Source organism: Malaclemys terrapin, chromosome 2 (assembly GCF_027887155.1).
Source record: "Malaclemys terrapin pileata isolate rMalTer1 chromosome 2, rMalTer1.hap1, whole genome shotgun sequence".
NCBI classification, from domain to species: Eukaryota; Metazoa; Chordata; order Testudines; family Emydidae; genus Malaclemys; species Malaclemys terrapin.
Window position 1 is genome coordinate 215,847,115 of NC_071506.1, and position 13,692 is coordinate 215,860,806.

Sequence of the window (13,692 nt, forward strand, 5' to 3'; positions counted from 1 at the left end):
TCCTACATTTTGTTTCCTGTTTTTTAACCAGTTACTGATCCATGAGAGGATCTTGTCTCTTATCCCATTACTGCTTACTTTACTTAAGACCCTTTGATGCGGGGCATTTTCAAATACTTTCTGAAAGTCCAAGTACACTATATGTACTGGATCACCCTTATCCATGTTTGTTGACCTCCTCAAAAAATTCTAATAGATTGGTGAGGCATGATTTTTCTTCACAATAGCAGTGTTGACTCTTCCCCAACAAAATGTGCTCATTTATGTGTCTGATAATTCTGTTCTTTACTATAGTTTCAACCAATTTGCCTGGTTCTGAAGTTAGGCTTACCAGCATGCAATTGCCAGGATCACCCCGGAGCCTTTTTTAAAATCAGCATTACATCAGCTATCTTCCAGTCATCTGGTACAGAGGCTGATTTACATGATAAGTTACATAATACAGTTAGTAGTTCTCCAATTTAATATTTGAGTTCCTTCTTGGGGGAATACCCCCAGTGACCCACATCTCAAAGAACCTCAGTTACTGCACAAGGTGAGTAACCTTCTATTACTGTTTAATTTATTAATTTGTTCCAAAACACCCTCTATCAATACCTCAGTGTGGGACAGTTCCTCAGATTTGTCACCTAAAAAGAATGGTTCATGCATGGGAATCTCCCTCACAACCTCTGCAGTGAAGGACTGATGCAAAGAATTCATGTAGCTTCTCTGCAACTGTCTTGTCTTTCTTGAGTGCTCCTTTAGCACCTCAACCATCCAGTGGACCCACTGACTGTTTGGCAGGCTTCCTGCTTCTCTGGTACTTAAAATTTTGTTTGTTTGTTTTGTCCTCTGGTCCCACTGAGCTTCAGGGAAAACAGTGACTGTTGGAGCCACACAAGTACCCTCTCTGGCAATGTTATAAAAGAGCCATATGACCCTAACCAGCCAACCAGAGATATAGAGACCATCTGTTCATGTCTGGAGCTACTTCTGGGGTGTTTGATACAAAAGTCCCTTAATTTCTACAGCTAAACTGTTTGTTAGTTAGTTGGATAGTAACTGGCAGGTAATTTGTGTTGTTGGGTTTGTTTTTTTCTGGACCTAAAGTCAGCAGACCTTTTGGTGCTGGCCAACCATGCCTCCAAATCTCAGATAAGAAGGGGAGAATCAAGTGGTGTCTAGTCTTGCTCCATGTTCTCAGATGTATGTGTGTATCTACGATTTGTTCTGCTTGGGGGAAACTCCTTCCTGTGATTGCTGCTCAGTGTGTGGGGCCTTCACAACCTGAACCTGCACCAATAGGCTGCAGAGGCTCCTTGTCTTCATCACCAAAGAGTCCTTATATGTCTAGACCAACATCAGATCAGCTATCTAACCCTGTGAATATACAGAGCCATCTTAATTTCTAAAGATGGGCACCAAGGATGACTTCAGTACTGGAAAAAATTGGTGCCAAATAAGGTCCATGGATGTAGTGAGGATGTGGAAGGGGGCACATCCCAACTCTTGAAGAACCATAGTTAGAATGGAAAGTAACTTTTTCTTTCCCATGGGGTCCAGATACATACTAAGGAGATATAAGATAGGCATATTCTCCATATTTTATTTTAATAGTAGAAGTGGTATAAGGATTTTCAAAGTTTTTATGCTTAAGTTATGTTTAACATTACAGGATGCATTATTAGGCTCTATCATGAAAATTTTCAAGTCAACTGATGGTTATTTAGAGGGCAAATATTTCAAAGATCTGGTTTACCTGGGTACATGCAGTGTAGGTTGCTAAGTAATTCTGGTTGATGTGAAGCTTTGTTGGATTATAAACTTATCATGTGGAGTATAATGTTTGAGCAACAGAGCCTATCTCAAAATCAGAATGCATATTTGCATGTAAAATATAAATTATACCCACTGGAATTTGAAAAATCAGAAATTTAAAACTTGTGTTGAAATGATCTTACTAAATTTAAAGTCAAGCATATGCATGAAACAAATATATTTTCATACAAATCTAGGTGCCCAGTCATTGAACTGTTGGATGTAGAATTGTATGGCAAAAGTGAAATATTAAAATTATTTAATATAAAATATTAAAAATATGCTTTGGCTGATTACTGTATATAAATATGCATGCAGAGTAGAGTCTCTTCCCTTCATGTCTGATGAAAAGTTGATGGTGTCACTAATTTATTCCCCTGGAGAAGGAAGAATTCTACTAAGAGATAAAAAAAATGCCATCTTCATCATAAGGTCACATGAAATCCAATTTGGGCATTTATCCAGTTTTGTCCCTTGCCAGATAGGATGTTTAAAACAATTTCTTCCTACTCTGAAGTTTGACATTTACTGTGTTCAGAGGTCAGATTGTGGGTTACAAAGCTGATACTGTGCTCCTAAACCTTATCCACGCCACCCTCAGTCCCAACTTAAACCCACTTGTCATACATACTTGTCTGCTTTTCCCATATTTAGGCATGGCATGAAACATGTGAGTCTATATTGTAAGTATTGTACTAATAGGTATATCTCCATATATATATATATCTCATAGAGCTGAAAGGGACCTTGAAAGGTCATCAAGTCAAGTCCAGTCCCCTGCCTTCACTAGCAGGACCAATTTTTTTGCCTCAGATCCCTAAATGGCCCCCTCAAGGATTGAACTCATAACCCTGGGTTTAGCGGGCCAATGCTCAAACCACTGAGCTATCCCTCCCCCCACACACACACATTTTGGATTTTGATCATTTGAATCCATGAAAGAAAAAGCAAGGCAGCCTATTTTTCTTACAATTAAGGAAAGAATTATTCATCATGGGAACAAAGTTAACTTTGTGGCCTCTTATCCTCTTATCTTTAACTTACTTAAACGTATCATGTGTGCTAAAATAGAAGACAAATTGACTATAAAATTATAAATAACCAGATTTGCTGTTGTTGATGCTCCTCCTCCACTATATTGCTATTTCCCCAGCTTCTGTTTCCATTTTATATAAGCATCTGTTATTTAGTGGACTGGCTCAACAGGTGCATTATTTGCACAGAGAGTCTGTATGAAATTCATTTTGAAAGATATGCGGCTCAACAAGTGAAAACTTTTTGTACTTTTGAAGGGATAGGGATCTTGTTCCATAAAAGAAGAAAAGCCTATTTCCTTTTTTGACCCATTCATAAGATTATAGATCTAAGGCTTGTTTACAAGGAATTTTATGAAAAATTGCAGTTGATTCACTGCAAAACATTTATGGTAAAAACGAATCAATTCTTAAATGTGCCTTTCAAATACATGCTAGGAGCACCCTTAGAATATTTTTAAAAGCTTGGGTAGCACTTTGCCACAAATTACAAATATAATTTATCTTTAATATTTCATTTTAAACTGACAGCTTGACAGTTTGCAAGATTTGGTGTTGCATAAGAAGAAACATACTTCCGATTGTTGAACTAAATAGCAACTCTTGTTTTATATAATATTTACGCAGAAGTCACATTGAAATTAAGTTTTCCACTTCAAATTTTAGAATTTGGTGTATATTGTCTGTTGTGGTTGTCTTAGATGTATTCTAAGATGTGTCTGAAGGAATAATAAGTGTAAATTAGAATTTTAATGCACATTTTCTGTTTCTTGTCTCCCAAAGGCTCTTTATGTGATATTGGAGCTCTTGTGTTGATGCTTGCATTTGTGCTTATAATTAGTCAGAACTGCAGATGATAATTCTGAAAATCCAGAGGCAGGAAACCAGTTCAAACAACTACGCACATGAGAACTTGAGCTTAATTAGATAATTGTAACGTTTTCTTTATAATGTGAAAAGTGGTACTTGATGACATTCTTCAGGAATAATGAGACAGTGAAGCAGGGAGAAGCTTGCTACAAAAATCAGCTCTTGCATTAGAGTCTATAAGTCGCATTAGATTGTTCCTGAAAAAAGTGTTAAAAAATAAAAAATAATTCAGTGCAATTCATAAAGCATTTGGTATGCCCCAAAATGTACAATAGGCTTTACTCACAGCAAGTTTTTTCCTAATCAGCATAAAAAGATGCATAAAAAGAACAAATCCTAATTGCATTATATCTTTACATGAAATGCTCTCAATGTGATTACACAATGTAATGTTTGTAATTGTATCCTGCTGAGCGGGGGAAAGAAAATTGACTATGATCTAACATTTATTTTTACAATTTATATAACCCATCAATTGAGAGTTACGGCTTCTAATAATCTGTGAAGCTCTAATAATTGCAGTCCACTTATAAATGACAAACGAGTAGTTATAGCCAAAGCCCGGGGCATTCTGCAGAGTGTTAGTGCCAATTTCTATGGCAAAAATGAGTGAGTTCTGCTGCAAATTTTTATACTGTAGGTGCCACAGGATAGCTGTGTTACTAGAATTAAAGATTCTTAAAGTCCTTTTCTGACTGCAGAATTCAAGAGACCCTGAACAGACTTTGAATTGGGATATATGTATTTAAACAACCACTATGTACATATTTCCTGGGAGACTAGTCCACTTTAGGTGCCTAATAAGAGGCAGATATCACACAACATACACTTTCTGTTGAATGTGATATTCCTGTGATGAAGGAATTAGCTGAATTGTTAAAAAATCAACCAGTATGATGACTGGTTTTATAAATGTTTTTTCAGGGGATAATTTTATATAGTTTTTAAGTCTCTTTATACTGTACATATTTTCCCCCAATAATTTTCAGACATTCATTTCAGTCGACATTTTACACTCATTTTAATTAATGTAATAAAAAGCTCTGTAAGCTCTAAGACTCTAGGGTCCATTTAGGATCTATCTAAACTCCAGCTTTTGAACTTAATACAGTATACATCATTGTGCCAGAAGCATATTCTTTCCAACACCTTATTTCTCAGGTATCCATTAAATTACATTAAAACTGTGTTCTAACATGATGGAAACAAGCACAGGTTGGTACATCCACCTAGCAGGGCCGGCGCAACCCATTATGCGACCTAGGCGGTCGCCTAGGGCACTACAATTTGGGAGGTGGCGACCACGGTGTTATTTCGGCGGTGGGACCTTCCGCCACCTCTATGGGGGGCGGCATTTCGGGGCGGGACCTTCCGCCGCCTAGGGCGGCAGAAAAGCTGGCAGTGCTCCTGACACCTAGGAACACTGTTTATGGCATAGCCGTCTTGAAATTAGTTGGCCTATTCATATCTTCCATGCTTCCAACTCCATATGACCCTGTGCATTTTGAGAATTCTTGGCAGCTATCCCATAGTGCCCTCCACAGTTGGTGCTTGGAACAGGGGATTCTGAAAAGGTCAATATAGCATTCTGGGATAGCATTGGTGCATTTGCTAAGATATTTCTGGAAATTTTTAGAGCACATTCCCCTTTTCATTTATCAGTGACATTAGACCCTTTGGATATGGTTTATATTGGATAGCACTTTTGGTGAACATCAATTACAAATTAAAACTTTATCCATTAGTTTTAAAAAGTGCTCTTTAAAAAAATTACATATTCAGTGAAACACTTATTTACAACTGTTCCATGAGCCTTCATAAAGAATAAATAAGATTCACTTTACTGACGCTTTCCCTAACACTTCCAGCTCCCTGGCGGTAAAAGTAATTTAGATAAATATGCGGCAGTAAAGCTGTAGATGTGTAAGGTACAATACATTCGTATTCTCTAACACAGAGGTGGGCAAACTACGGCCCGCAGGCCACATCCGGCCCGCGGGACCGTCCTGCCCAGCCCGTGAACTCGAGGCTGGACCCCTGCCCCTCCCCTGCAGTTGTTCCCCCCAACAGCCATGCCGCTGCATGGGCAGCACTCTGGGCGGCGGGGTTGCACGCGTCTCCCGAGTAGCGTGGCAGCATATCTGGCTCCGGCCGGGTGGCGTGGCTGCCAGATATGCTGCTCTGAGCGGCATGGTAAGGGAGCCGGGGCCGGGGGGTTGGATAAGGGGCAGGAGGTCCCAGGGGGCAGTCAGGGGACGGGGCGGTTGGATGGGGCGGAGGTTCTGGGGGGTGGTCAGGGGACCGGGGGGGGTGTTGGATAAGCGTGGGAGTCCCAGGGGGGGCTGTCAGGGTGCAGGGTCAGGGGATGGGGAACAGGGGGGTCTGGATAGGCATGGAGTCCTGGAGGGGGGCTGTCAAGGGGCGGGGGTGTGGATAGGGGTCAGAGCAGTCAAGGGACTGGGAGCACGGGGGTTGGATGGGGGTGAAGTCCCAGGTGCAGTTAGGGGCAGGGGGTCCCAGGAGGAGGCGGTTAGGGGACAAGGAGCAGGAGGGGTTGGATGGGTCAGGGGTTCTGAGGGGAGCAGTCAGGGTGGGAAGTGGGAGGGGTTGGATAGGGGGTGGGGGCCAGGCTGTTTGGGGAGGCACAGCCTTTCCTACTCAGCCCTCCATACAGTTTTGCAACCCCAATGTGGACCTCGGGCCATAAAGTTTGCCCACCCTTGCTCTAACAACTACCAGAGATATACACAAATAGAATAAGAATACAGTGGACAAATATGGAAGTGAAAATATGATAGTGTTCTCACCAGCATGTATTGTCCTAGTCCTGTAAATGCAAAATTCCTCTCATAGTAAAATGATCATCTGCAGTTTTTCCAAAAGATCTGTAGATAATGGTGGCATTTGAAATGCTAAACATTTCCCATGTGACTTTTGTATTACGAAAAGACACTGGCAGAAGTTAATCTGAAACTTTTTGTTACTTTCTTTAATTTAATAAAACTGTGATTGACCTAGTTGTAGTTGCCCACTCACAAAAAGACAAGAAAAGATACAATTCGGCATTATGAAGTAAGAGTAAAATTGTAAGTCATTTTGCTTCAGTGGAAACTGCCTTTGTACATAAATGGCTGACATCCTAATAGTTATGATTAGCACTACCATTCATCTAAAACGGGTATTGTGACAGGCTACCCACAGTGGGCCATCTGGGACTGGGGGCCACAGGGGGCCACTGAGCCCGCCTGACACACCAGCCTGGGCTCCCTTTACACTGTACTGCTGTGACAGGCACTCAAGCCCCCTTCAGCACACATAGAAGTAGGGACATACCCAGCTGCAGCTGCACACAGATGCTGAAATCAGCCCTGCATGTTAAGGCTCAGCTAAGGCACCTCACAGTTCCATAAGCATGCACCCCCCTTTGGAGGGTAAACCCAAAATTATACCGTCTTGCGCTGCACAGGGAACTGTACAGCATAAGCTCATTAAATTTGCCCCATCCCTCAATGTGGAGGAAGATATGCAACAGCTTTCTGCCCCCAATTATGATTTCCACACAATGGTTTTAGACAAAACAAAAACAAGTTTATAAACTACAAAAGATAGATTTTAAGTGACAATAATAATAATATAATAATAATTAATAATAATATAATAATAGAAGGATTTCTACCCTGTGAAAGGAATACCTGGAGTTTTTAATAATATTATTATTATTGAAAACCCCAGGTATTCCTTTCACAGGGTAGAAATCCTTCTAGCCTGGGTCCAGCCCTTCTCCCCTAGTCCAGTCTTTGTTCCTCAGGTGTTTCCAGCAATCTTCTTGGGTGGGGAGTCAGTGAAGAACCACGATGATGTCACTCCCCTGCCTTAAAGAGCTTTGCATATGGCGGGAACCCTTTGTCTCCCCTCTTGGTTCCTATGCCCAGTCAGTGGAAAAACACTGGTATTCCAAGATGGAGTCCAGTACCAGGTGATCTGGTCACATGCCCCTGTAGGGTCAGAGCAGCCATAACTCAGAGGCTGTTTGTAGTGTCCTCAAGAAGGCTCGCCAGTGGGCGATTAGCTTCTTCTAAGACCTATTGTTCTCCCTAAAGACCCTTCCCAGCCAGCCGTCTAGCCTGATTGCATTCTGCCTAGTGGGCATTCCCCAGGTGTAAACATATTTGTAATACAGATTTATAGTCAATATTCCTAGCTTCAGATACAAAAAAGATACACACATACAAATAGGACCTTGTCAATGATATCTCACATGACCTATCTTGTATAAAATACATCATAGTTATGCCATAATCATATCATAACAATATCTCTATGAAGAATATGGGGCATAGTTTCATAGGTCTCTTCAAATAAATCATTTGATGGTTTTGCAGATTTCTTTGGGCAAAGAAAACCATAGTCTTAAAATGTGTCCCAATGTTATCTCAATATTTTCTTAGTTCCCAAGCATGTGATTGTTGCCTTTCTTTTTAAAAACAACTTTTACAGTTTCAGAAATCTTTACTAATCTAATGTCCTATTCTATAAAGAGAGTATCTTCTTCCGTTATTCACTTTTATTGACAGTTATCCTTTATGGCCTGTAAGTTTAATTTTTCTTAAGTAATTGAAAAGTTTTGCCCCCTCTCTCCCATTTTAAAAAAAAGAAAATACTAAAAAAGGCCTCAAATACAGACTTTAATCTTTTGTTTGTTGAGCCCAGATGTGCCCCGTTTTCAAACTTGGCTGACTGTCAGATTTCTCTCAGGGTATGTCCACACTTCAAACTGCGAGTATGAATTCCAGCTTGAGGAGACATATCTGCGCTAGTTCCGATCTAGCTAACGCACTAAAAATAGCATATATCCACAGCAGTGCAAGCAGCAGGAGGGGCTACCTGCCCCAAGTGTACCCAGCAGACACGTTAGGTAGAAATTCAAGCCAGCTAGCCCCTCCCATTTGTGTTGCCATGGCTGCACTCTATTTTTAGTGCACTAGCTCGATAGGAGCTAGTGCAAGTATGTCTCTTCAAGCTGGAAATTACACCCCCAGCTCAAAGTATAGAGGTATCCAAGCCCATGTCTGTTCTGTGTTCACCCTTGTTATATGTCCAGAAACCTTCAACGAATATCTGTGGTTACACCATGCTAGTGCAAAATCCCTAGCTTGATATAAATTAAAAGAAGGGGACCACTTTGGCACTGGAGCTGCAATTCCAACCTCTCCTGTTTTTCAGAGCTGATGAGGAATAATTTCTTTCTTAATGGAAAGCTTTGGTAATCTTGAAGAGGCAACTGTTACCAGATTTGCCTGTTACTTTGGGGTACGCTCATTAATTAGGGTTATTCTTCTTGGGAGGGGAGGTTCTGTAATTCTATTAATGTACTGCTTGTGTCACTTGTGTTTTCATATGGAGCTCTACTTCTCACTTCTGCAAGTCCCTGTCCAATGGAGCTATCCTGCAGGACCTAGGTTCCCCAGAGCCAGATGAACATACACACACACACACACACACACACATTAACAGAGCAAGTCTGAGTGGACTGGGTCAATCATGACTTTCAAGCTGACCCCTTATTTGTCCCTGGACTCAGTACATTCCCCTCATGGTGGCAAAGGATTTATTACATTGTAAAGTTGCAAACTAAAAGTAATAAAAGTGCTCTCCCCCGCCTGTCCCACATATGGTGTGTAAAATCTCTTGGAAGAGAGGTGATTAATTTTTATAGACTCTTGAGGTATAGTGTGTCTGTAAGTGTTCTGTTTTAAGAAGCAATAAGAAGAACACACACACACACACACAATTTACCAAAAAAACACAATCAAATGAGAAGTTTGAAATGAATTAAAGTATTGAATTTCTTAGTGATAAATTTTAAAATAAAAAACTGTAAGAGCAAAGTTTCCAATTCTTGATTGAAAACCCTATTTCAGCTCCAGCACTTTAGGGGTAAAGAGAGTATCCCCCAAAAGCTTGTGGGGTGCGAAATGCAAAGGGCGGTCACCAATGTTCACCGTGCCTCTTTATTTAATCTGTCAGTTTTGTGGGTCCTGTTCCTTCTCTTTCATTGCTTTTAATAGTAATTATGAAGCTGTAATTCCATCTGGGTATTTGTAGTTTGCAGTATACTATATCAAGAAAAATATGATGCGGCAACTGCTTTTCTGTTTTTCCTTTTCCTTCTGTGGAATGGTGCTGATGGCAAAAAGATGTATTTTCATTAAGTTTCATGTGTTTTTTCCTTCTGAGGTTCAAACAGAAAACTGAATATAAACTAGCTGTTTCTTTTAATATTGCTCTCCATCCACTCAATAAACATCATAACAGCTTAGTAAGTTCAGGGATTTATCATTTGAGTATAAATGGGGCCATCTGGCTCATATAAAATTAGTGATGGAGCCCAAACTGGAACAGCACATCAGAATCCCCTCAGGCTTTGAGAATGCTTGTGTCCAGAAATGAACTTCATGACTTCTACTCATCTCTACATTGAAAAAGAGTCAACTGGGAGATGAATTAACTCTGTATATATGGTTCAAGACTGAAAGGGTTGCCCCCTTTGTCTCCAGCCAGCTTCTCCTGAGAACAAGAAATAAAATTGGTCCCACTGTCCCTGTGGACTGCCTATGGTGCTGGATCAGGATTTAGAAAACAGGCAAAAATTCAAATATGCACAGCAATAGATTGAGCAGTGTCCAAGTGATCACAGAACAATGACAGTGGTTCATAGCTGAGTACAGAGCTCAGTCAAACAGAAATAAAAATTTAATCATTTTAAGAAAAATCGTGTCCACCTTTTTCTCTTTTTTTTTGTTCACTAGATGCTGCTCCTTATTTTCCATTGCCCAGGACTTTGGTTTACTAAGCTCATAGCTTGCCAGATTACTGGAACCAATCTGAAATTTTGCCTAAAACAAGAAAGAAACCTATAGTAAGATTTCTAATATAGCTGTCTAGGTTCTTATATAACATGCATCACTGTGGTGTCTGACAGTGAAATTCACCACAGTATACAGACAGCATAAGGCCTATGCAACACTTAAATTTATGCCATTTATGCCTTATTTTGAGGGATTAAGTGGGATTTAAGTGATGCATAGTCCTATGTGGATAATTTGCACAAGAATGAATTTCACCTTGAGTTAATCGTGAATTTTGCACATACATCTCTCTCATTCCTCCAATCAGCAGAACCTAAAGTTTGGGTGGAGTTTTTCTTTTGTTTTTTTGTGGGAAGACTTAAGTCTAAGAAGTGAGTTTGGCAGTTTACTCTGAAAATGCTGATGTTCTGGTCATCCTAATATTTTTTGGGAGTGAGTTTTGGATTGGTAGGGCAGTTATTGAGAAAGCTCCATCTTCCACATGAGGTTAATGCTTGATGTTGATGGTTCCATTGTTCAGTGGAGCGTAGCTGTTGTAGAAGGTCACTTGGTTTCACTTTTCAAATTCTAGTGTGTCTTTGGTCAATGTTGACATTGGTAGAACCTTCAGCAGCCTTCAAGACTTCCAAACGATCTGTCTACTAGTCATGAGTAAGGCTACATTTATGTCACGGAATCCGTGACTTCCAGGGACATCCATGACATTTTCAGCTTCAACCCATGGGGCTGCAGGACTGGAGCTTGCAGCCAGTTGCTTCAATAATTGTATTTGTGATGTCCCGGGTCTCAAACCCAGCACTGTAAGTTCCCACACAGCCGCTGCATCCTGGCCTCCACCCAGTGTCTGATAAAATCTGGTGGGCTGAGGAGCTAGTAGGACTACCGTGTCAGCCAAGGCACCACCCTGATCCGAGGAGCATCTGGCTCCACCAATTGATCCAACCACGTTATTTAAGCCAGAAGGAGGCACAGGAAGTTGTCTGAGCAACAAGGTGATATACAAAATATAAACAATGTAAACTGTGCAAAGTAAATCAGATGTTTAAAATTCAGTTTGAGCAGCTTTTTAAAAATCATGAGTCAGGCCTGCAAAAATCATAAGTTTGACTTAAAATCATTAGATCTAAAATATTTTGGCTGTTCTTTTATTTTTCCTTCTGATTTGTGTTTTTAGGAGTCACAAAAGCTAGAAACTGTTTTTTTTTTTTTGTTTTTTAATGAAAGCTGAAATTCTCATGTACTCCTGTGATTCCAGGAGCTGGGGCTTTAAAATAAAACACTAAATCTGGTGATACTTATGATAAAAATGTGAGAAACTCTGTTTTTTCTAATATAAGTTAGGCATTTAAAAAAATAATTTATAACCTAGTATTTTCCAATTAAAATGATGACTAGAATGGAAGATTGTAGAACTCATACAATAGGTTTATTTTTATTGGGCACCAACAATGTGCTTACCATTGTACAAGCAGAGTAAGGCAAGGTTTTCCCCTCAAGAAGCTCACTATCCAGTTATGTTGCCAGATTCATGTTTGTCTCTGTGAACAGATCCAGGTTAATGTACAGAATGACCATTTACCAAAAGCCTCATAATGAATTGAAAGTCACTGTGAGGAATAACTAAAAACCATTTATAAAAAGAGTGTTATGTTCTAACGCTGTTTTTTTTCTCCGTGATTATGCAGAGATGGCAACAGTTGAAAGAAAGTTGCCAGCTAACCCTCACCCACAAATTTGTATCTTTGCTAATCAATTTGATCAGAAAACTAATAACCAATCAATCCTACTCACTTCCCGACAGCATGCCCACAAGTCCAGTTTCCTGTTGTTGTAGTTACGTTGTTAAGGTATCCCTTTTCGCTTCATTTGAAAACCAATCTTGTTTCTTTTATTTTATACATACCAGCATGCCTTCTAGCATTTAACTTCATCTTGACTTGCAACAGTAACTTCAATTTACACAGTGCCTTTTCATGCCAAAACATCTCAAGGCATTTTACTAAAGATGTCAGTAACTTAATCATACAGTCGGTAGTTCCAAGTTCTACGTTATTAGCTGAAAACAAAGGAAAAAACAAGTGAGGTCAGGCTGATTTTAAGAGTGAAAGAATGGCTGCATCCTTGACATCTCTGGTTTGCAGAGAAAAGGTGCTAAATGAAAGAAACTACCATGTAATTTGACATTTACTTAATGATGAGATATGAAACCCAGAATCAGGTTAACTTGATTGTCATAAATTGTGACCACATCACAGCAAGAGCATAGTCCAAAATTCTGAATGGCTTTGTTAATTGAGACAGCACCTGGCATCGCATTAGCAACCAGTTTAAATGAGCCAAAACTGAAATTATTTACTTCCTCCATCTACTGTAAATAGGATCCTAGTAGCAGAACTATTTTTTTATCAGCAATATCAGAAATAGTGCATTACTGAAGTCTAAACAAGAGAGAACAAAAGGTATTGTTTTATCACAAGAGTAGCAAAATTACATCCTGTAATGTTCCTAATGTAGTACAGTAGAACCTCAGAGTTACAAACATCTCAGGAATGGAGGTTGTTCATAACTCTGAAATGTTCATAACTCTGAACAAAATATTATTATTTCACAAGTTTACAACTGAACATTGACTTAATACAGCTTTGAAACTTTACTATGCAGAAGAAAAATGCTGCATTAACCATCTTAATTTAAATGAAACAAGCACAGAAACAGTTTCCTTACCTTGTCAAATCTTTTATTAAATTCCCCCCCCCCTTTTTTAGTACTTTATGTTTAACACAATACTGTACTTTATTTGCTTTTTTTGGTTTCTGCTGCTGCCTGATTGCACACTTCCGGTTCCAAATGGGGTGTCTGGTTGACTGGTCAGTTCATAACTGTGTTTGTAACTCAGAAGTTCTGCTATAGTATTTTTGTCACAGTAGACCTGCAATTCAAATATTGGAACAGCACAGCATTTGACAATGCAGGTGTTAATAACATTGGTACATCATATATCACACAAGCAAAATCTGAGAGCAGTAGTTCAGTTTAATCCATTAAACCAACAGATATTATGAAGGGACAACTGAACAAACTGTGGAAGCAGAGAAACAAACCTTTACACCACTAGTGTC

The 13,692-nt window shown here is 39.6% G+C and overlaps 1 protein-coding gene across 1 annotated transcript in view; it reads left to right on the forward strand.

Moving 5' to 3' along the window:
• Nucleotides 1-13,692, forward strand: part of NEK10 (NIMA related kinase 10) — a 168,916-nt gene that overhangs the window by 88,811 nt on the left and 66,413 nt on the right. The window lies entirely within an intron of this gene.